Consider the following 23953-nt stretch of genomic DNA (forward strand, 5'->3'; position numbering starts at 1 on the left):
TAAGCAGCCTTGGTTTGGGTCCCTTATCAGAGCTGTCGTCCAGGCTGTTAAGCCTGCATTCGCTGATTTGGGTCTCAAACCAACGGCAGGTCCGACCCCACTGAAGAGGAAGAGAGGAATAGAGATCGTGGTGACTTCTCCCAGGGTCAAACTGGCTTCTAAGAAGTCCGTAAGGAAGGCTCCTTCCCCCCCCCACAGACGTTCTCTCCTTCTCCAGTGGACGAAAATTTTCCGTCCTCAAGGGAATCCACCGAGGTGAAACCTTCTCCCACCGCACCAATGGGAGAAACCCCACCGCAAGTTGGAGAATCGTCCCGTGTTGGGGCGGAGAAGAGCACTCAGACTTCTTTGCTGGAGTCCTGCATCCCTCCTAGAAGGGAACCGAAGGACTCGAAGACTATCCCGAAGTCTTCTTCCAGGATTCGACCAGAGTCAGCGAGACCCCAGGAGAACATCCACGTGTCCCCCCAAGTAGAGCATTTGGGGACAGGAGACTTTGCTGCCAGTTCACCAGGAGGAGAGCAGCAAGAGTCAGAGCATGCCTTGGCAAGTCTTGACTCTGATAAGGAATCTCAACGGGTTCAAGGACCCTGAGATCGCCCCTCGTGAGGGCAAGGACACGGTCCTGGACCGAGTCTTTGGCACTCAGAAACCCACTAAGGCCAGTGCGGCTTTGCCTTGGTCCCAAGGGGTGAAGAGGGCCAGGGATAAGGTTGAGGGCCAGCTCTCAGAGCTCGCCTCCTCCAGCCGTTCCACTGCTGGCAACAAGCTCCTCCCACCTCCTCGTGTTCAACAGAGGAGGTATTTTGAGAACATGGAGGAGCCTTGTTTAGCTCTTCCGCTCCACCACTCTGTGGAGGAGCTTACCAGGGGAGTCTCTCTTGAGAGAGACTCTAGCCGGCAGGTGACATTCTCGGCAACAGAGATCCTGAGTCAGGAGAAGGTCGCAAAGTGTGTCAAGCAGGCCACTTCATGGCTGGATGTCTGGCTGGGGTCTCTGGGCATCCTGCTGCGATCCGAGGATCTGTCCAAGGAGAGCACCAGGAAGGCCCTGGAGACCTTCGTCCTCTCGGGCACACGCACCATGAGTTTCTAACCCACCAAGTCTCGAACTTGTGGGCAAACTCGATCCTGAAGCGACGTGATGCGGTATCCGAGGGGTTCCACTCGAAGGTCCCAGCCGTGGATGTCTGCAAGCTCAGACACTCTTCCCTCCTGGGAAAGAGTTTGTTTGAGCCCAAGGATGTGGAATAGGCAGCTGAGAGGTGGAGAAAATTGAACCATGATTTTCTTCTCCAAAGGGCTCTTACAACAAAGCCCTACAAACCTCCAGCACCTCAACAACCTCGCCAGTCCAAGACGTCGAAACCGGCAGCGCCAGCAAAGATGACGGTGTCCAAGCAGCAGCCTTTTCCTGTCAAAGGCAAGAAGGGCAGAAAGTTCTCCAGGGGAGGCAAGAATCCTAGAGGGAGCAGCCGAGGCCGCAAACGCTAGGATTAGCGATCCCCCTGCATGTCCACCAGTGGGGGGATGACTGCAAAGTTGCGCATTCAAGTGGCAGCAACTCGGGGCCGATTCCTGGACGATCTCCGTGATCAGTCAAGGATATCGCATCCCGTTCATAACATCTCTTCCTCCCCTGACAGCGAATCCAGTGTCGTTGAGCTCTTTTGCCATGGGATCGGCAAAGGGGCTAGCCCTACGGGCAGAAGTCGAGACCATGCTGAAGAAGGATGCTCTCCAGGAGGTCGTCGACGGCTCTCCAGGCTTCTTCAGTCGACTCTTTCTTGTAAAGAAGGCGTCTGGAGGCTGGAGACCCGTCATCGACCTCTCAGCTCTGAACAAGTTTGTCAAACAAACTCCGTTCAGCATGGAGACAGCAGACACAGTCAGACTTGCAGTGAGACCGCAAGACTTCATGTGTACACTGGATCTGAAGGACGCGTACTTCCAGATCCCAATCCATCCGTCTTTCAGGAAGTACTTAAGATTCAGCCTAGACAACAAGATCTACCAGTTCAAGGTGCTGTGTTTCGGTCTCTCCACAGCACCCCAGGTATTCACCAGTGTTCACCCTGATATCTTCGTGGGCACACAGGATCGGCATCCGTCTCCTCCGCTATCTGGACGACTTACTGATCCTGGCAGACTTGGAGTCGACCCTTCTTCGACACCGAGACAAGCTTCTGGGACTTTGCCAAGACCTAGGGATCATGGTAAATCTCGAGAAGTCTTCTCTGCTTCGATCTCAACGACTGGTATATCTAGGCATGATATTGGACACCAATCTCCACAAAGCCTTTCCTTCAGACGACAGGATAGCAAGGCTGAGGAGGGTCGCAGATCCTTTCCTCAGACGAGAAGAGCTTCCAGCCCAATCGTGGTTACGTCTCCTAGGTCACTTTTCCTCGTTGGCCCGTCTAGTTCCAAACGGCCGCCTCAGGATGAGATCCCTGCAATGGCGGCTCAAGTCCCGGTGGAATCAAGGCCACTATTCCCCGGACATTATGGTCCCCATGGGTCCTGCGGAACGGATGGACCTTCAGTGGTGGGTGACAGACGGAAACCTCCAAAAGGGAGTGGATCTTCTCGTTCTCCCCCGGGATTTAATGCTGTTCTCGGACGCTTCAAAAGAAGGGGGGGGGCCCACGTTCTGAACCCCAGGATCTCAGGCCTATGGTCAGAATCAGAAAAGAGCCTCCACATAAATCTGCTAGAGATGAAGGCCGTATATCTGGCACTTCAACAGTTCCAACAGACCCTGGCGGGTCACTCCGTGGTGGTGATGTGCGACAACACCATGGTAGTGACTTACATCAACAAGCAGGTAGATACCTTTTCACAACAGCTATCCCATCTTGCAGTAGAAATACTGAGATGGGCCGAAGTCCACTCGATTCCACTATCGGCTCGCTTCATTCCGGGCAAGAGGAATGTGCTCGCCGACAGTCTGAACAGAGCATCGCAGATAGTGAGTACCGAGTGGTCTTTGGATCCTCTAGTAGCCAACAAAGTCCTGACTTTGTGGGGTTCCCCGACGGTGGACCTGTTCGCGACAGCCTTGAACTTCAAGCTTCCGCTGTACTATTCCCCAGTCCCGGACCACAAGGCACTCTGGCAAGATGCCTTCCAACAACGGTGGGACAACATCGACGTTTACGCCTTCCCATCGTTCTGTCTGATGAGAAGGGTGCTCAACAAGACCAGACTAACGGTCAACCTGTCAATGACCTTAATAGCTCCGCTATGGCATCATGCAGAGTGGTTCCTGGACCTTCTGCAGCTCCTGACGGAACTCCCGAGAGAACTTCCTCCACGACACAAGCTACTCAAGCAACCACACTGCAACATCTTCCACAAAGCCGTAGCATCGCTTCGGCTTCACGCCTGGAGACTATCCAGCATCTCCTCACAGAGAGAGGCTTTTCGCAACAAGTTGCGGAAAAGATGTCTCGGCACCTGCGAAAGTCATCCGCAGGGGTCTACCAGGCGAAGTGGAGAGTCTTCTGTAGTTGGTGTCGTGGAAGGGGTATCTCTTCCTTCGATGCTACTATTCCAGCAATAGCGGAGTTTCTTGTGCATTTCCGGGAAGAAATGCGCCTTTCAGTCTCGGCAGTGAAAGGCTATCGCTCAGCCTTAAGCCTGGCCTTCAGGTTGAAAGGAATGGACATTTCCTCCTGGCTAGAACTTTCTCTACTCATACGAAGCTACGAGCTTACCTGCCCTGAGTCGGAAGTGAGACCTCCTCCATGGAACGTGGTTCGAGTCCTCAGGTCTCTTAAGAGACCTCCGTTCGAACCATTACGCTAGGCTTCTGATCGTCACCTGACTTGGAAGACGGTGTTCCTACTCGCATTGGCCTCAGCCAAGCGAGTCAGTGAACTTCATGGTCTCTCGTACGACGTCGCCCATTCAAGGGGATGGGGGGAGGTAACGTTCAGGTTCGTCCCTGAGTTTATGACTAAGACTCAAAATCCTGGGGTTCCGGACCCACGGTTCGACTCCTTCCGGATTTCGAGTCTCAGTTCTGTACATTTGACCCAGACCATCTCCTACTGTGCCCAGTAAGGAGTCTGGGGCTCTATCTTAAGAGAACAGCTGCAGTTCGTCCTCGAGTGCAAGCATTGTTTGTGAGTACAGGAAGGACGAAGAGGAGGGTCACTAAGAACACCATCTCAGCATGGATTCGCAGGGTCATCCACCATTCCCTGAATCCAGACCCTCCTCCATCACGTCGCCCTAGAGCACACAATGTCAGAGGCATCGCTATGTCCCTGACATTCAAGAGAAATTACTCAGTGACGCAGGTTCTACAAGCTGGGGTCTGGAAGCGTCAAACGACCTTCACAGCCCACTACCTGCAGGACGTGACCCACAGGAGGCTTGATACGTTCTCTATCGGCCCTGTGGTGGCTGCACAACAGCTGGTCTAACCTCAGGCTCCTTAATGGACAAGTAGCAGAAGGTTGAGGGCATTGTTACTCGGTTTTAGTCTGCATGAATGCAAAAGTATGCCTGGCCCTTACTCTTTTCTTCATCCTCCCCTCTCTTGGGGAAAGCAGGATCCTGGGTTTTCTGCACAGCTGACCTCAAACCACTGCTGGTAAACCATGCTTCCTTGTGTTCCTAGTATGAAGCTAATACTGTCACGTCCCCATACCCTGACGAGGTGGTATTGGGAGAGTCCTAGCCTAAAGTTTCCATCTAAAGGATTCCAGGTCAACTTCCTAGGATGAGTCACACTTCATTCCTTCACACACAAGCTTATGTAGGCTGCACGTTCCTTGTAGAGTAAGGGACTTGCGAGGTGCAGGGACTCTTTTATCTCGAGTGCTACACACTCGGATTCTGAGTCCCTGGGCAAAGCCAAAGCCAATAAGGCTGGGACTTACCACCCTACCTAAGGGTTAAGTCACCCTATTTAAATAGCGTGGTTTGTATTTCGGTTACGGAACTAATGACAAATTTGTAGATAATTTGTGTATTTTTCCTAAGCATACAAACCTTAGCTATTTAATCATACTTGCCTGCCAGCCCTGTCCCCCGTGAAGTCCTACCTCTAAGCGAAGTGAATCAGTTCATCGGTGTGTGAGGGGGGAGGGGTAGCTAGCTACCCCTCCCCTACCCCCTCGCTAACTAGCGCGGGGGGTAGTTAACCCTCGTTAAAAATCTAATGGCTCATCATTCAGCTACGCCGAAAGTAATACCCTATTGAAATAGCTAAGGTTTGTATGTTTAGGAAAAATACAAATTATCTACGAACTTGTCATTTTACAGTACATTGAACAAATATGCTCGCAGATCGTCATGTTCGAGGGATGTTAAAGGAAGAAGACAAGGATATGCAATTGTTTTCCAGATACAGTAAACTGTAGATGTGATAGTTAATTACACAAACCTGCCGTTATCCGCATCACACATGTTCCTGCCTGGTGTCACGGCTTTTGCTGTTCATCCCACTGTGAGTGTAGCCTTTCTACAATGACTGCAAAGTGATCCTTAGGAAGTCGGTACTTTTTAGTCATTACTACTGCTCTGTAGGAGAAGATAGGATTTGTTGCCAATGAATGTTTAGGAGAGGGGTGCTCTCCTCCTTCCCTGCTGTGTTTTCTTGACCTCAGGAAGGTGCTAAGGACGATTTGGACTGGTGGGGCATACATCTGAGGAATCTGACCGCCTTGTGGGGTTGGTATAGGGAAGAAAACACCTTTACAGTATATCAACCTGCTGGGAATGCAAACAGCATTACTGGCATTGCAATCTTTCCACGAGAGTTTTCTAGGACACCCTGCAGTCAACAAGTAAGGGTTTACTACAGTTTTTCAAATACCCTTTGCTATTTGGCAAAGCAGGTGCACACCTTGGCAGCCGACAACCTCGTAGAGAAGTCCGCAAGGCTCATTCCAGGAGAGAGGAATGTTCTAGCAGACACACTTAACTGCCAGGGACATAGTGTATTGTCACAGTGATCCCTACATCTTGCTCTTCAGTGATCACCGGCAGAAGACCCAATTGCTTTTTTGTTGAATAAGAAAATACAGTAACAGTATTATAGTCTCCAGTTCCGGACCCATTAGCAGTGTTTGAGGACACCTCCCAACATCCCTGGGACAATCTGGACGCATAAGCTTTTCCGCTTGATTTGCTGATTACGCGAAAGACTGTTAATGACAATGGTCCTAAGGGTGATCCTGGTGGTCCCCAATGTGACCACAAGCCAAATAGTATCCAGATCTGTAGATGCTCCTCATCTAGGTAATGAGAGAACTGCCCATCTTTTACGATTGATGTCGTAGAAGGGGATAGATACTTCTCTAGTTTGCAGTGTATTGTGGATATCCTCTTCTTTTTTTGTTGAAAGATCCTCTCAGTATCTGTGGTAAAAGGCTGTAACTCAACCTTTAGCCAGATTTCAGTCTGAAGAGTTTAAACCTTTAATCTTTGGGGGAGAATGGTTTAGGGTCATGAGGAACTTTGAACAGCTGTGCCTTCCTTAAGAACTCAACCCCTGAATGGGATGACATTCAAGTTCTCAGATTTCCAAAGCGGACATTGAATGAGGCTTGAGATGAGCATAAGATAGGATCTTCTCAACAGCCTTAGCTTCAGTATAGCAAGTAGGTGATAAGTCATATGACATTTAGCATGTCACAAGACTTTCTGAAAACGGGTCTCCTTCACCTTTGATCTGGCATTTGTTTCAAAGACCTAGAATCTAGCTGTTCATGACCACAGATTCGAGTCCTTCTCCACCTCTTTACAAAAAGTAATTACCGGGGATCAGAATGACTCCTGTGAAAACACGAAAATGCAACGATGCTACCAAAGGAGAACTCGTCACCATGTGGAGCACCCGACTCAATTTCAGTGCTGGAGGGGTAAATAAGACATCAGAAAATAGACAGTCAGAAATGCATATTCAATGAGAGGGTGGAAGGACCATCCCAAGTTCGACTGCACGAAGGCAGAGATATCAGATCTACCCTAACTGTCAGGAAGAGCCTGTCAGTGGTGCAGGCCTTGAAGGCAGGGTCCCCAAAACAACCTTTAGTGTCCACTATCTCTGTGATTATACTGACATGTCCATGGATAACATTACTCTTGGTCCACTGGTAACTACTCGACCAATTGTGTTGCAAACTTAGCTTTCTTACAGGACAAGAAGCATCTCACCCAAGATAGCATTTGTGTGACATAAGTCTAGAAGGAGAGGTAAGAATGACTGGCCTTTTCTCTCTTCCCCTCCCTTGGGGTGCAGCAGTTGCTCCACTATGTGCTGGACTGAACGTTAGATGCATATGAGCCTCATGATTGAGTAACTTTTCTTTACAGATTAAGTTTTGTATTGCAGTATCTCCCCCATTCTTGCAGATGAAGGGGAGGATGACCATACATTCAGATAAAATATCCTTATGGATATAAGTTCTTCCTTGGCCATTCACCAGTCACCTGTTAGGGACATAGCATAACACCTGCGACAACTTCATGCTCTAGCTGTTAGGAGGGTTACAGGAGTCATGACTTTTGCTCCAGTTGCAAAATCAAAGTGCCTTGACCTTTCTCAGGATAGTAAACCAGCCAGTTGAATATAGGGACATCTTTCCTCCTGTTAAAGGATAATGGTTTTTATTTGTGTAGGAATATATCATAAATTTTAAAGTAATTTGTAGTTTTCCTAACTATACAAATTTAATGCCTTCCTCAAATCCTAGGTCAAAATAAATGTTGCAAGGCCTACCCTCCACCCTGCAGCAAATAAAACACTTCGTTAGAAGTTTGAACAGTCATTTCCAGCTTTGCCAAAATCATACTCTTATTAAAGGACCTGTTTGTATATTTAGAATATGTAAATATTACTTTATATTTTGTGGTTTTTGTTTGTTAATTGAAGTTATGGTATTTATTTATTACTGTATTATTTGTGTATTAATCAAGGATCAGCCCTGAGCCCTTTGCTGTTTATCATATTAATGGAGGAAGCTATAAAGGAGTGCAGAATAGGAGGCCCCTGGGAGCTGCTTAATGAGGATGACATAATGTTAACATCAAATTCTAAGGAAGAGGTCATGGAAATTTTTAAAAGGTGGAAGAGTGAAATGGAGAGGAAAGGATTGAAAATTAATGTAAGTACAGTAAAACGAAGGCTATGGTGACTGGAAAGGAAGGAGAGAGTAACTGTATTTTGGAAATTAATAATTTTTTGTACTGTTCACTAAATTTACTTGGTTATTTTGCAAGAGATGCCTAGAATTAGAAAATATACTTTAAGTAATTTATTTTAGTTGATGCCCAAAGTATACTTTCAAATGTGGATGGGGAAGAATGGGAAGGTAAGAACCATGTGTGGGTATATGGACAAGTTTTAGAAGACGAAGAACTTTTTTTCTACCTTTGGAAGAAATGAGACTGTAAGAAAGAAGGTAGCTACAACATGTATTAAATGGAATGGCATAGCTAAACTACTGTACCAGTCAGTAGGAATAAATTTTTAAAGATTAAATGTTATTTAATGTAAACCCATTGGTTAGATATGTCTATATCTGTAGTCAGGATTTCTCAGAGATACACATGATAAAAAAATTCATCCACACTTAACCAGACACCCCTTAGTGTTAATAGTGATAGTAACTCATTCCCTGTGTTATTTGGACAAGAAGTGTGGTCGAGAGGAAAGCCCTTTTTATTATGTAAACATAGCATTGTATTAGATTTAGAAGGAAAATCTAAACGATGTAATCCAAGTCCATCAGTTTACTTCTGCATTTGCAGCTCTTGTGTGCTTGATAGATGTATTGCATAACCCATCCTTTTATGCTCCAAAGAACTCTAGAGAAATTTTACGAAAGTCCCTCTCTATAGTCAGTGTTACAATTACTGCTGTCTTTTTCAAGTACACAAAACATTGTCTACAAGATCCTTTAAAATCCAATGAAAGTAATGTAATTCAGTTTTGGCAGCACCTTCTACAATCCTAGTTGGAGGATGTAGAATGGAACCTGCAGAATTTACGTAATGAATAACAAACGCTCATTACCCTTTTTCCTTCTTACCTTGAGTTTATCTGAGAACTGCAAAATAGCCATACATAAACTGATGGGGTTGGTTTAAACAAATATCCTATTAGTAGAGAGGGCAAAGACCTTTTGTGGATACATATGGCTGTGTGGTGGAAACATGGGCATTGGGAAAGAAAATAGAGGAGATTTTGAAAATTTGTGATTAAATAATGCTGGGATCATGGTCAGAGTGCAGTGGGAAATAGTAATGTATTATGAATGGAGAAGTAACGAAAAGATGTGGTGTTAAGCGAGCTACAGGAAAACAGACTGAATTCTCGATTGTTGAAATGTTTTGTACATGTGATGAAACAGTAGCAATGGAAATATAGTACAAGGATCTGTAGGTACAACAAGTATAAAGAACTCAAGGGAAAAAGGGACAGATTGACACCTAGATCTAATGAGAGCTCAGATAGAAAGTGCACAGGATGGAGGAGAGGCCAGAGAACTCATCTGCTATGTTCAGCTTTTCTTTAGACCCTTGCTAAGGTAGTTATTGATAGCTTTTGGTTTCATGCATTATTGTGTACATTTATTAACGAGATTGATTTATCATAGTGCTTACATAAATATTTCATGATTTCCAGTGAATTTCTAACCATTGTGGCATGTTCCTTAGTACATGCTTGCTGTGGTTGGGAAGATTTAGTGTCAGTTTCCTTTAGCATACAGCATTTGAACAATAGGCAGTTACGGGTATTTAGGAATCCTGAGTTACTAAGCTATAATTCTTAATGGTGCCAGCTTTACTAAGTAAATAACAGTAAAAAAAGGCATTTATAAAATTATTTTGTAAAAGAAATGACAAATTTTATTTGTTCATCCATGGATACAAACCATCATCTTTTAATAGGATTATGGCTTTAGTGAAGACTTGAACCACTCTTGAATTCTAGCAAGGTAGCTAACTACCAACAGGTGACGGGGAAGCCCAACCACCCTGTCAGTCATCCAGACATTCTCTTTTGATTCTGGCTGGAAGCAGTAAAGATATACTCTTGCTGCCTCTTTAATTTTGGCTATTTTAATTTTTAGCTTGTTCTGTTTAGAATAAATGGATAAACATTTTTAAATATTTAACTTAGCCGGTGAATATATAATACAGTGAACCCTCGTTTATCGCGGTAGATAGGTTCCAGACGCGGGCGCGATAGGTGAAAACCCGCGAAGTAGTGACATAATTTTTCAATATTTAACTTAGCCGGTGATTATAATAGCTGCAACTCTGTTGCTCGACAGAAAACTCTAAGGTAAAATTCGCCAGCGATCGCTACACAGGTTGCGGGTGTGCCCAACAGCGCCATCTGTCGTCCAGATACCCAGTACTCAATGTAAACAAAGAACTCAATTTTCTCTCTGTCGTGCTCCCGACAAGATGTGCTTATTCGCTGTTGCTAAACTGGTTTTGTTTTCACAACTAATTGGTGAAGTACACTATTCTAGTTTTGAGCTTTCGCTATGCAGGTGTTTTATCTTCATCTTAAATCTTGAACTCGTTTTGGATAGATTTAATTATGGTGACAAAGAGAGTATGAACTTTCTTTCACTTTTAAATGGCCGACCCTTCCCTTAGCGGAAGTGTGTTTAGGCTTTTAGTAATTATATCACGTTATAGATTTTCCTCTATATATTTTATATCTCTCCGCCTTTATTAGGCCTCTTCGATTAACTTTCCATTTATTATAAACATATAAAAATAATTTTAATGTTTTGTTTATATAGACCCTTCCTGAGAGTAGGCGGTCCTAACTTGGAAACCGAAGTTAATCAACGTTGAGCCCTTTATATCGTAATTAGCTTTTAAAGAGCTAAGGATTTAAAACTTGTTAAATGTAATATTTTATGAAAGAATTTCTTTGATAGTCTTCGTACTGTTTTCAAAGATGAACTAACGTTTAGTTTATTTATGCTACGCAGTTGTTGACGTTCAGGACGTTCAACATGCGCTCTATCGTTACGATAGAGAGAGAGTGTATCACGGTTTCACTTTGCAGTAAGAGTAAATCGATTCTGACGTTTTGTTCATTCTTTCTTAGCTTTAATGTTTTAAATTCTAATTTAAAGGAACTTTTTATTTGAAAAACCTTTCAGTTTTTTCCTTTAGTCAAATAACATGTTTTTTTTGACGAAATATAATTGGGCTCTTCTCTTAGGTGCGAAATCAAGAGAGAAAGAGAGAGAGAGATAGAGACGGAGGGAGAGAGAGGAGAGAAAACGTTCCGTTCAAGCGGGTAACGTTGTTCTCGTGTTACTCGCGTCCCTAGTCGCTGTACGGGGAGGAAGGATAAAACGTTTTTAGTTTTTTATTCTCGTCCCCAGGCTATGTGTGGTGAGAGATTGAAAACGTAGTTATATGAACTAGTGTTTAGTCTCTTTCCCAGCCACTGATTTTTTTATCTTAAAATATGTTTTCTGTTTTTTGCTGGTATTAATGAGCTTGCATTATACGATTGATTTCGCAATTACTACCTTTTAATGAAGGGTAGAATTGCGTGTTTCAGGTAGAAATAAGTGCAAAACAGAAAATCGAAGTGATAAAGTGATATGCGCAAAGTGTTACAGTGTTGCGTCCGAGGCGCAAAGTGTTACAGTGTTGCGTCCGAGGGTTCGTCTGTTCGTGCCTGTCGTTCACCTAGTCCGGGACCTCTTACATGCTCCCAAGCCCAGGGGAGAAGTAATGTCAAACGACTTATGGGTTCGAGAGGCCTTGACCAACGAACAGACGTTTTCCCTCTATGGTATCGGGTGTATCTTACCAAGATCTCCCCTACCATAAGACGAGAGAGACGTTGCTTCTCCTCGTCATCCGAAGGCTTTTCGCATAAGAAACCTGTCACAAGGTTTCGAAGCCCTTAAGCGAAAGTCAGTCCTTTCAGGACAGGTCCAGCGTCCTGGTTACAACCATTAGGACAGCTCTGACCCTATGCAGTCATCGGATAACTGCTCGCCGCCTAACAAAAGCGTAACACAGACTCCGAGAGTCTTTTTTTTGTAGGCAAAGTGTTGCGGTCACAGACGTTACCCTCGTCTCTTACCACAACCATTTCCGTTGATCCTTAATGGGTTGTGTGGCAAGACATGCAGTATATGCTTGCCTCCCCAATGGAAGACTATTCTGCCGATTAGTCCGTTGAGTCTAGCCGTTTATCTCATCGATATCCTGGCTTTCAGCCAACCTAACGTTCCTTTGTGCTTACTGTTGACGTTGGCGTAGCTTAGTCACGTCAGTCAGGTTGTTTAGAACCACACTCGATGCGGTCTCGTGTGGTTTTTCAGCCGCATTTTGACGTTAGGCCACTTGCTGATGCTCCTGTTGACGTTCAAGACGTTCACTAACAATCGGAGTTGACTTGTTTTGACGCTGTGCGTCAACCTCCGCATTCTAGAGTTGTTTTGACTGCTCAGTCTAGGCAGTCAAAGCAGTCTCGAGTGGACGCTGTGCGTCCTCACGCATCTGTTGTGGTTGACAGTTCAGTTGTTGACAGTTCACAGACTGTCAAGCAGTTACATGACGTTGCGTTCTGGTCCGCTACTAATGCACCAGTGAGTGTGGACTCTGCTTGTAAAGCATTGCCACCATGGTAGGTCTCTCCCTTGCTTGAGACTCAGCTTTTATCGGACAAGGTTCCTGTAGATGAGGAAGTTGCTGTTCTCCCTCCTACTGATATTCCCTTGAGGACTCTGTCAGATGGAGAGGAGCCTAAAGCTGCTTCGCCTCCTATGGACTTTAATTAAATCATGATGATTTTTTTAAGGATCTTTGTCCGGATCTTTTTGTAACTGCTGCTCCTCGTTTGCCTAAACGTCAGAGCTTACACTAGGCCTAGCTACTTCGAAGCCGTTGTTTTTAAGCTAGTGCTCTCTTGCTCTCCTAGAGAGCGTTACGTTTGCTAGGCGACTGGTTTTTCACCAGGAGGAGTTTGGGGGATACAGCCTTTGCTTTCCCTTCTTTTAAACTGGTTTATAGAGCGAGAGTCTGATATGACACGAGAGAAGTTCTCGGCTTGGGAGTTCATGCCTCTGCTCAGATAGACTTATCAATTCTCGTAGACTCTCCCTGGCGCCTGGCCAGGAGACGCTCCAAGTTGTTTACAGGTCAACTTCTCAGCTGTTTTCGAGCTTGAAGTTTTGCTGTACAATTAGGTCACGCATAACAAGGCTTTCAGGGATGGTAAACGGTACCGCCTCAGTCGCTAACCCCGTCTGTTGCCACACCTGCTCCCGTAGACCCTAAATGGGCTTTGCTGCAAGACATGCAGTCCAAGCTTGCGTCCTTGATAGAGGACTTTAATGCGGAGAAGGTTGCTACCGAACCTTCTGGCCAACAACCTTCCAACCGGTCGGTTGTGCGCCCTGTTGACGCTGAGGTAACCTACTCGCGTCTGCCAGTTGAGGTGGTTCCTCCACCGATGCGACCCAGTGTGGGTTGCCACCCGCACGTTGACGTTAAGCGACGCTCGGAGGTGGTTGTTGACGTTCAGGACGTTCAACAACCATCAGAGGTGACTTGTTTTGACGCAGTGCGTCAACCTCAGCAACCCGGTAGGGTGTTGACTGCACAACCCAGACGGTCTAGACAGTCTCGGGTTGACGCTGTGCTTCCTCGCGCACCCATGGTTGTTGACAGTTCACAGTCTGTGCAGCAGTTCCATGATATTGCGTCTGGCTCCGTCACGCATCCACCAGTGCGACCGGACTCAGCGAGTCAGACGTTGCCCACTCCGTTGCCGTTTCCTCATCAGTTTTCGGATGAGGAACCCTCTGATGAGGACGTTGCTGAACAACAAGACGATCAGCCCCCAGAATAGATCAAGCCCTGCTATCCATCCAGAAGATGCTGAAGAAGGAACGATGTTCAGTCAGGAAGTGGATGAGTCTGATAGGGACGCTATCATCCCTGGAACAGTTCGTGTCATTAGGAAGACTACACCTCCGTCCTCTTCAATATCACCTAGCATTTCACTGGAAAAAGGACAAGACGCTAGAAGCGGTCTCTATCCCCGTTTCCGAGAAGATGAAGTCTTGCCTGACATGGTGGAAGGACAGTATCAGCCTCAGAGAGGGTCTGCCCCTGGCTGTTCAGACTCCCAACCACGTTCTCTTCTCGGACGCATCGGACGTAGGCTGGGGCGCGACATTAGACGGTTGGGAATGCTCGGGAATATGGAACTCGAGTCAAAGGACAATGCATATCAACTGCAAGGAGCTACTGGCAGTTCATCTGGCCTTGAAAAGCTTCAAGTCTCTCCTTCAAGGCAAAGTGGTGGAGGTGAACTCGGACAACACCACGGCTTTGGCGTACATCTCCAAGCAAGGAGGGACCCACTCACTGACGTTGTACGAGATCGCAAGGGACCTGCTCATGTGGTCAAAAGGTCTAAACATTTCGCTAGTAACGAGGTTCATCCAAGGCAACTTGAATGTCATGGCAGATTGTCTCAGTCGGAAGGGACAAATCATTCCAACAGAATGGACCCTCCACAAGGATGTATGCAAGAGACTTTGGGCCACCTGGGGCCAGCCAACCATAGATCTCTTCGCAACCTCGATGACCAAGAGGCTCCCAATATATTGCTCACCAATCCTGGACCCAGCAGCAGTTCATATAGATGCCTTTCTCCTAGATTGGTCACATCTAGACCTATATGCATTCCCTCCGTTCAAGATTGTCAACAAGGTACTGCAGAAGTTTGCCTCTCACGAAGGGACAAGGTTGACGCTAGTTGCTCCCCTCTGGCCCGCGAGAGAATGGTTCACCGAGGTACTTCGATGGCAAGTAGACGTTCCCAGAACTCTTCCTCTAAGGGTGGACCTTCTACGTCAGCCACACGTAAAGAAGGTACACCAAGGCCTCCACGCTCTTCGTCTGACTGCCTTCAGACTATCGAAAGACTCTCGAGAGCTAGAGGCTTTTCGAAGGAGGCAGCCAGAGCGATTGCTAGAGCAAGGAGAACATCCACCCTTAGAGTCTACCAATCGAAGTGGGAAGTCTTCCGAAACTGGTGCAAGTCAGTATCTGTATCCTCGACCAGTACCTCTGTAACCCAAATAGCTGACTTCCTCTTATACCTGAGGAAAGAACGATCTCTTTCAGCTCCCACTATCAAGGGTTACAGAAGCATGTTGGCATCAGTCTTCCGTCACAGAGGCTTAGATCTGTCCAACAATAAAGATCTACAGGACCTCCTTAAGTCTTTTGAGACCACGAAGGAGCGTCGTTTGGTTACACCTGGTTGGAATTTAGACGTGGTACTAAGATTCCTCATGTCAAACAGGTTCGAGCCGCTACAATCAGCCTCCCTAAAAGATCTCACCTTAACCCACTTTTCCTGGTATGCTTAGCCACAGCTAAAAGAGTCAGTGAGATTCATGCCTTCAGCAAGAACATCGGATTTTCATCTGAAATGGCTACATGTTCTCTACAACTTGGTTTTCTAGCCAAAACGAGCTGCCTTCTCGACCTTGGCCGAAATCGTTCGATATTCCAAGCTTATCGAATATGGTTGGAAATGAACTAGAAAGAGTCTTATGCCCTGTGAGAGCTCTTAAGTTCTATTTAAAACGAACTAAACCTTTACGAGGCCTGTCTGAAGCTTTATGGTGTTCAGTTAAGAAACCATCTTTGCCTATGTCAAAGAATGCTTTATCCTATTTTATCAGACTGTTAATACGAGAAGCTCATTCCCATCTGAGTGAGGAAGACCAAGCTTTGCTGAAGGTAAGGACACACGAAGTTAGAGCTGTCGCAACTTCCGTGGCCTTTAAACAAAATAGATCTCTGCGAAGTATAATGGACGCAACCTATTGGAGAAGCAAGTCAGTGTTCGCGTCTTTTTATCTTAAGGATGTCCAGTCTCTTTACGAGGACTGCTACACTCTGGGACCATTCGTAGCAGCGAGTGCAGTAGTGGGTGAGGGCTCAACCACTACAATTCCCTAATTCCATAACCTTTTTAATCTTTCTCTTGAAATGTTTTTATTGTTGTTTTTGGGTTGTCCGGAAGGCTAAGATGCCTTTCGCATCCCGGTTGATTTGGCGGGTGGTCAAAGTCATTTCTTGAGAAGCGCCTAGATTAGGGGTTTTGATGAGGTCCTGTTGTATGGGTTGCAACCCTTGATACTTCAGATCCTAGGGGTCGATCAGCATCCTAAGAGGATCGCGAGGCTCCGTAAGGAAGACGTACTTAAAAAGGCAGAGTAATTGTTCAAGTCGACTTCCTTACCAGGTACCTATTCATTTTGTTTTTGTTATTTTGATAACTTCTAAAATGAAATAAAAATTCTTAGCTCATAATAATGTAAACATATTTTGCTGGTCTCTACCCACCCCCCTGGGTGTGAATCAGCTATTATAATCACCGGCTAAGTTAAATATTGAAAAATGTTATTTTGATAATAAAATAAATTTTTGAATATACTTACCCGGTGATTATAAATTAAAGGACCCTCCCTTCCTCCCCAATAGAGACGCAGTGGGACAAGGAGAAAATTGAGTTCTTTGTTTACATTGAGTACTGGGTATCTGGACGACAGATGGCGCTGTTGGGCACACCCGCAACCTGTGTAGCGATCGCTGGCGAATTTTACCTTAGAGTTTTCTGTCGAGCAACAGAGTTGCAGCTATTGTAATCACCGGGTAAGTATATTAAAAAATTTATTTTATTATCAAAATAACATATTTACCTATTTATTTAACATGTATATTCGGACTTTTAAAACCTTCCCTTGTACGTAGTACTGTTAACAAACCACCCTTTAATGTACAGAACACTTAATGCATGTACTACAGCACCCTAAACTAAAACAGGCACAAATATTAAAGGCGATTTTATATCATGCGTTTCCTAAACACCTAAAAAGCACGATAAAAAATGGCAACCAATGTTTTGTTTACGTTCATCTCTGATCATAATGAAGAAACAAATTCATTTAGTGTACAGTACACATATATGTATAGGTTAGTTTTTGCATCGATTATATTGATTATACAGTACAGTACTGTACTGTATGTTGATTTGTTTATTACCAATGTTTTAGTTTACGTATTTTTCTTAGGACTTCCAAATGAAATGTTTTTCTTTATGACGCCGCCTGAAACGACGGCGTGTACGCTCAGTAAACAACCACGCTCAGAACAAACAAGGCATTTAACGCGCATGATGATAGTGATAAATAATGATACAGTACATACAGTATTTACAGTAAAAGCATTTACAAAATATGTTACCTTACAAATATAAATTATACAGTATTGTACGTAGCAAAGCAGGAAAACAATTTACGAGAGAGAGAGAGAGAGAGAGAGAGAGAGAGAGAGAGAGAGAGAGAGAGAGAGAGAGAGATTGTTTTACGTACGTAAATGTAAATTTTAAACAAAAAAAATATGATAGGTTACAACATGTAGACTTTTAAAACCTTCCCTTTAACTTAATGCATACAGTACGTACATTACTAAACTATAAAACAGGCAGTAAGAATATTAAAGTAAAAAATAAAGATTGTTACTGTACTCACCACGAAAGAAGTTGAAGAAAAACTTGAATGGTGATGGCGATGAATTTGCTGCACAGTAGAAATGATGATGATGAAGCTGATGATGTGTTCTACTGTGCAGCCAATGATAGTATTTTACGTCTCTTCAGACGGAGGTGTCTTTTCCTGAGACACCTCTTCAACTTCTTCCTGGGAAACTTCAATTTCTTCCGAAGGCGTACTAGCAGGAGGAACTGGCTCTTTTTTGCGAGGCTGGAAGAACATTGTGATCGGAAGTTGTTGCCGCTGCTTCTTTTTTCGATCCAAGAGCATTTTGTAGGGAGTCATTATGTCATCAACCTTGTTGCAGAATTGCATCGAGCGAACCATATCCTCGTCCCACTCTTGCAACATTTCTTTCAACTCCTTCGCGTGGTTGCAGGCCTTGGCAAGCCGTTCTAATGTTAAGCCCGTTTCTTTGACATTTTCTTGGGTCTCTTCCTGGGTATCACTCTCTTCCTCACTTGCTGATTTCGTCAGGTCTTCGAGGTCTGCGTCAGTTAGGGGCTGGGAATGGCAGTCCAACAACTCGTCGACGTCTTCAGTCGTCATGTCGCCAAACCCGTCACCTCCAATTATGGCAGCCAACTGCACAGAGTGTTGGATTTCCGACGGAGTAAATCCCTTGTCGTCGTAAACAATATCGGGCCACAACTTCTTCCAGCTCGCATTCACGGTTGCAGGTTTCATCTCTTGAAGTGCCTTCTGAATATTCTGCAGGCACGTGGCTATGGTGTACTGCCGCCAGTACGCCTTCAAGTTAAAATCTTCATCCTCGTCATCTTGGGCAGCATCCACACACGCAACGAGGTCCGCCAAGGTATTCTTCGTGTAGAGGGCCTTGAACGCCCTGATAACCCCCTGGTCCATCGGTTGAATTAATGACGTGGTGTTGGGTGGCAGGAACTCAACCTGAATGCCCTCATGCGACAGGTCAGTTGCGTGTCCACCAGCGTTATTCATAAGGAGAAGGATCTTGAATGGCAAGCCCTTCTCTAAGAGATATTTACTGACTTGCGGGATAAAACACTGGTGGAACCAGTTGGAGGTCAGCATCTTCGTAATCCATGCTTTTTGATTATGCATCCAGTACACGGGAAGGAGATTCTTATTTTTATTTTTCAAAGCGCGAGGATTTTTCGACTTATAAATAAGCCCCGGCTTTAACAAAAATCCAGCAGCATTGCCACACATCACGAGGGTAACGCGATCCTTGAATGCCTTAAAGCCAGAGGCTTTGGCTTCCTCTTTGAACAGGAAAGTTCGCGACGGCATTCTCTTCCAAAACAAGCCAGTCTCATCCATATTAAAGACTTGTTCCGGCTTGTATCCACCTTCGGCGATAATATTCTTGAACGTCTGGTTCACGTAAGTTTCAGCAGCGGCAGTGTCAGCGGAAGCAGACTCCCCATGCAGGGAAACGCTTTTCAGGGCGAAGCGTTTCTGAAACTTCGCGAACCATCCTTTGCTTGCGGAAAAACGTTTCTGAGGCTGGGAATCAGTGGATGTCCCTGGTTGAGGATCATCTGCATCATCATCATCTTCAGCATGGTTGCCGTCGTCGTCTTTAGGTTCCTTTGCAGCAAAATTCTCATATAAACTCAAAGCCTTTGTTTGGATGGTGTTCGTATCCAATGCTATGTTCTTCTTCCGGCAGTCGGCAATCCACACAGCTAAAGCACCTTCCATGCGTACGATCGTTTTATTACGCGTTGTAACGACTCGCTTCGCTGATCTGCTAAAGGTGATTGCAGCCGTCTTTCTAATGTTCGCCTCGTCCTTTTTGATATAGCGAACGGTGGATTCGTTGATGCCAAAATGGCGGCCGGCGGCCGCGTAACTTCTACCATCTTTTAACATGTCGAGAAGCGTAACCTTCTCAGCTATCGTCATCATCCTTCGGTGGCGTTTAGGCTCACTACCAGCCTTAAGAGAAGCAGAACGCTTGGGAGCCATTACAGTAGGATTTACGTACAGTACTGTAACAAAAAGTTCAACTTAAAAAGGTCGCACACAGCACAGATTAAACTTCACAAACTTAAGAACGTCTACTCAGCGATACGCGGTAACAGAGAGTGAACGATCCAGCCCCGCGAGAACTTTGATGCTGCGGGTAGAAGATGCGGGCAAAACACCAATCACAGGCTAGATAACAAAACTTGAGTTCTGATTCGTCATCTATCAGCGCTTGAACCAATCACAACCCGTCTTACAGTACTATGATGCGTTGGTTACCTACTCATAGAAGATGCCCCGCGCATACTGAACGTACGTAGATTAAGTACAATACCGTAATAATAATAAATAATGATAATAATACTGTACAGTAATAATAATAATAATAATGATAATATTAATAACAATAATAATTTTATTAACAACAACAACAATAATAATAATAATAACAATAATAATAATACACACTTTACGTACGCTATTTTACGCCTCTCTCTCTCTCTCTCTCTCTCTCTCTCTCTCTCTGTCTCTCTCTCTCTCTCTCTCTCTCTCTGTCTCTCTCTCTCTCTCTCTCTCTCTCCCTCTCTCTCCTCGTACGCTTATTCGAAATGTGATTTTTGCAACAAAGAATATTATTGGATGCAGTACTGTACTACGTACGTATACATACAAAAGATTCATGGAAAAGAAGCACATCCATTACAGTACACACCATTCTAATATGGTATGACTGCATCTGATTTGCGTTTCATGTTCGATTTAATTTTACTACGTACTGAATTATCGTATGATCACATTCTCTTTTCGTGTTTTATTTCTTTCTGTGCTGAATTATATATCATATGTAATGCAATGAACAATCAGTAAGAGCAGATATTACTAATTACAGTATTAATGGAATTACAGGTAACAAAATATCGTATTTGGGGGTCTTCAGATTTCGCGGTATTTTCGAATTTTCCGGAAAATCCGCGATATGTATATATATATATGGGTTATGGAAAAACCCCGCGAAGTGGTGAATCCGCGATTGTCGAACCGCGAAGTAGCGAGGGTTCACTGTAGCTGCAACTCTGCGGCTCGACAGACAACATACTTAAAAAACTCGTGAGCGATCGCTATGCAGGTTGCGGGTGTGCCCACCAGCGCCAACTGTCGGCCAGATACCACTCTCGAATGTAAACACAACCTTCAATTCTTCTCTGTCGACGTTGACGACAAGACGTACTTTTACTCGCTGTAGAACCTGGAGTTTTCCCATCATATTTGGTGAAGTACTTTAATTTGGTTTGAGCTATCGCAGTACAGGTGTTTTTCTTCAACATAAACTCTTGAACTCTTTTTTTGAATCGGATTATTTGTTGATGACTTGGATTGTTTTTGGAATTTTCTTTGACTAATTCAAAATGGCTGACCCTTCTCAAGTACCTAAGTTTCGAAAGTGTAATGCTAGGGACTGAAATAGGCGTCTTCCAAAGGCTTCTCTCGACCCTCATACTGTTTGTTCCAATTGTCGGGGTAAAACCTATCAATTGGGAGATCGGTGTGAGGAATGCGTGGGCCTTTCGGAATTCGATTGGATCGAATTTGATAAATATACACGCAGACTAGAGAGAGATAGGGTAAGGAGAAGTTCATCTAGGTCCGTAGATTTTTCCTCTCCACATGCCCCTGAACCTAATCCTTCCCCTGTAGTGGTTGTTCCTAACCCCCCTCCTAGCACTCAGGAGCCGTCTATGCAAAACATGATGCGTGCTATTCATGCCTTGGGGGAGAGAGTTGAGGCTTTAGCAAGTGACCGTAATCAACTCATGGCTGACGTCAAGGAACTCAAGTGCCCAAGTGCCACGGCGGAAAGTGGGAAAGTGCTTAGTGTTACGCAAAGTGTTGTGAACAGTGTTGCGACCGAGGGTTCGTCTGTTCGTGCCTGTCGTTCACCTAGTCCGGGACCTCTTGCAAGCTCCCAAGCCCAGGGGAGAAGCAATGTCGTACGACTTATGGGTTCGAGAGGCCTTGATCAGCGAACAGACGTTCCCTCTTTGGTATCAGGCGTATCTCGTCAAGATCGCCCCTACCATAAGACGAGAGAGCCCATTTTTACCTCGTCGTCCGAAGGCGTTTCACGTAAGAAACCATGGAGCAAGGTCTCTAGACCTTTGAAACGCAAGTCGGTCCCTTCAGGACAAGTCCAACGTCCCGGATGTAGTCACTGGGACAGTTTGGACCCGTTGCCGTCATCGGATGACTGCTCGCTGCCTAAGCAAGGCAAAGTTGTGCCGTCTCAGTCGCTAACCCCGTCTGTTACCGCACCCGTTTCCGTAGACCCTAAATGGGTTATACTGCAGGACATGCAGTCTAAGCTTGCGTCCCTTATGGAAGACTACAACGCAGAGAAGGTTTCCGTTGAACCTAGCCGTTTTTCTCATGGAGATACTGGCCGTCAGCCATCCAAGCGTTCTGTTGTGCGTCCTGTTGACGTTGATGTAGCATTCTCACGTCAACCAGTTGGGGTTGTACCTCCCCCGATGCGGTCCCGTGTGGATTTCCAGCCGCACGTTGACGTTAGGCAACTCACTGATGCGACTGGTGACGTTCAGGACGTTCACCAACCATCAGAGTTGACTTGTTTTGACGCGGTGCGTCAACCTCCGCAACCCAGTGTGGTGTTGACTGCACAACCCAGACGGTCTACAGCAGTCTCGGGTGGACGCTGTGCGTCCTCGCGCACCTGTTGTTGTTGACAGTTCCCAGACTGTTCAGCAGTTTCAGGACGCTGCGTCCTGCTCCGTCACTTATGCACCAGTGCGGCCGGACGCTGCGGGTCAAACGTTGCCTACCCCTTTGCCGTTTTCTCATCAGTTATCAGATGAGGAACTTTCAGATGAGGACGTTGCTGACCCTCAGCCTGAGGATCAGCCTTCAGATTTAGATGAGCCTAGAGCAGTTCCACCATCTATGGACTTTAAAAAAGTCATGCTTGTTTTTAAAGAGTTGATCCCTGAACACTTTATCTCTGTGGCTCCTCGTTTGCCGCCGTCTGAGTTTGTTTTAGGCGTTCCTGCTGCCATGCCAGCCTTTACGAAACTCGTTCTCTCTCGCTCATCCAAGAGAGCTTTACGGCTGTTAGGCGATTGGTTAGAATCCAAGAGGAGTTTAGGGAAGACGGCCTTTGCCTTCCCCCCTTCTAAACTCTCGTCTAGATCGAGCGTGTGGTATGCCACGGGAGAAGTTCTCGGCTTGGGAGTTCCTGCCTCTGCCCAGGGCGACTTCTCAAGTCTTGTAGACTCTCCCCGCCGCCTTGCCATGAGACGCTCGAAGATTAGTTGGTCATCCTCAAACCTGGACCACCTTCTTAAAGGCATCTTTAGGGCGTTTGAAGTTTTTAACTTCCTGGACTGGTGTTTGGGAGCCCTGAGTAGGAAGATCTCATCTGCCGATAGGGATGTTTCCTTACTCATTATGTCCTGCATGGACAAGGCTGTCCGCGATGGATCCAACGAGCTTGCCGCCTCATTCACGTCAGGAGTCCTAAAGAAACGAGAGTCTCTGTGCTCTTTTCTATCAGCAGGAGTGACGCCATGTCAAAGATCTGAGCTACTCTTTGCGCCTTTGTCTAAGTGCTTGTTTCCTGAAGTCTTAGTTAAGGAAATAGCCTTGTCTTTAGTGCAGAAGGACACCCACGATTTAGTTGCGTCCTCGGCTTGCAAAGTTCCCCCTTTGCCTGCCTTGTCTGCTAGACCTATGATAGACACTCCAGCGTCCAGGTTTATTCCGCCCTCTCGTGGCAGAGCCCCCAGCAGGGGAGGTGCTCGTGCTGAAGGGAAGAGAGGAAAGAGGAAAGGATCCAAGTCCTCGCGGGGCAGAGTCTGACTGCCCGCAACTTCAGACAGCAGTAGGTGCCAGACTCAAGAACTTCTGGCAAGCCTGGGAGAAGAGAGGCGCAGATCAACAATCTGTGAGGTTGCTCAGAGAGGGGTACAAAATCCCTTTTGTACGCAGACCTCCTCTAGCGACGTCCCCCATCGATCTCTCTCCCAGGTACCGAGAGGAAGCAAAGAGACAAGCCCTGAAACTGGAAGTGTCTCTTTTACTAGAGAAGGGAGCGGTGGTCAAAGTCTCGGACCTTCAATCACCGGGGTTTTACAACCGTCTCTTCCTAGTACCAAAGAAGACAGGAGGTTGGAGACCGGTGCTAGACGTCAGTGCTCTGAATGTCTTTGTCACAAAGACGAAGTTCACCATGGAGACCACAAAGTCAGTCTTAGCAGCGGTCAGAAAGGGAGACTGGATGGTCTCTCTCGACCTAAGGGACGCTTACTTCCACATCCCCATTCACTCAGATTCCCAACTTTTTCTGAGATTCGTCTTCGACGATGTGGTGTACCAGTTTCGGGCCCTGTGCTTTG

At 45.7% G+C, this 23953-nt stretch overlaps 1 protein-coding gene across 5 annotated transcripts in view; it reads left to right on the top strand.

Annotated features, from left to right (window-relative positions):
- Positions 1 to 23953, top strand: part of LOC137643998 (zinc finger protein ZFP2-like) — a 73961-nt gene that overhangs the window by 16920 nt on the left and 33088 nt on the right. For 3 of the 5 annotated variants that reach the window (XM_068376857.1, XM_068376855.1, XM_068376858.1), the window contains exon 2: positions 7936 to 8123. The exons of the other annotated variants lie outside the window; for them this stretch is intronic. The gene's annotated coding sequence lies outside the window, so the exon portion shown is untranslated. The remainder of the gene's footprint in view (positions 1 to 7935; positions 8124 to 23953) is intronic. 5 annotated transcript variants of the gene reach the window in all.

The sequence above is a fragment of the Palaemon carinicauda genome, chromosome 7, assembly GCF_036898095.1.
Source record: "Palaemon carinicauda isolate YSFRI2023 chromosome 7, ASM3689809v2, whole genome shotgun sequence".
NCBI classification, from domain to species: Eukaryota; Metazoa; Arthropoda; class Malacostraca; order Decapoda; family Palaemonidae; genus Palaemon; species Palaemon carinicauda.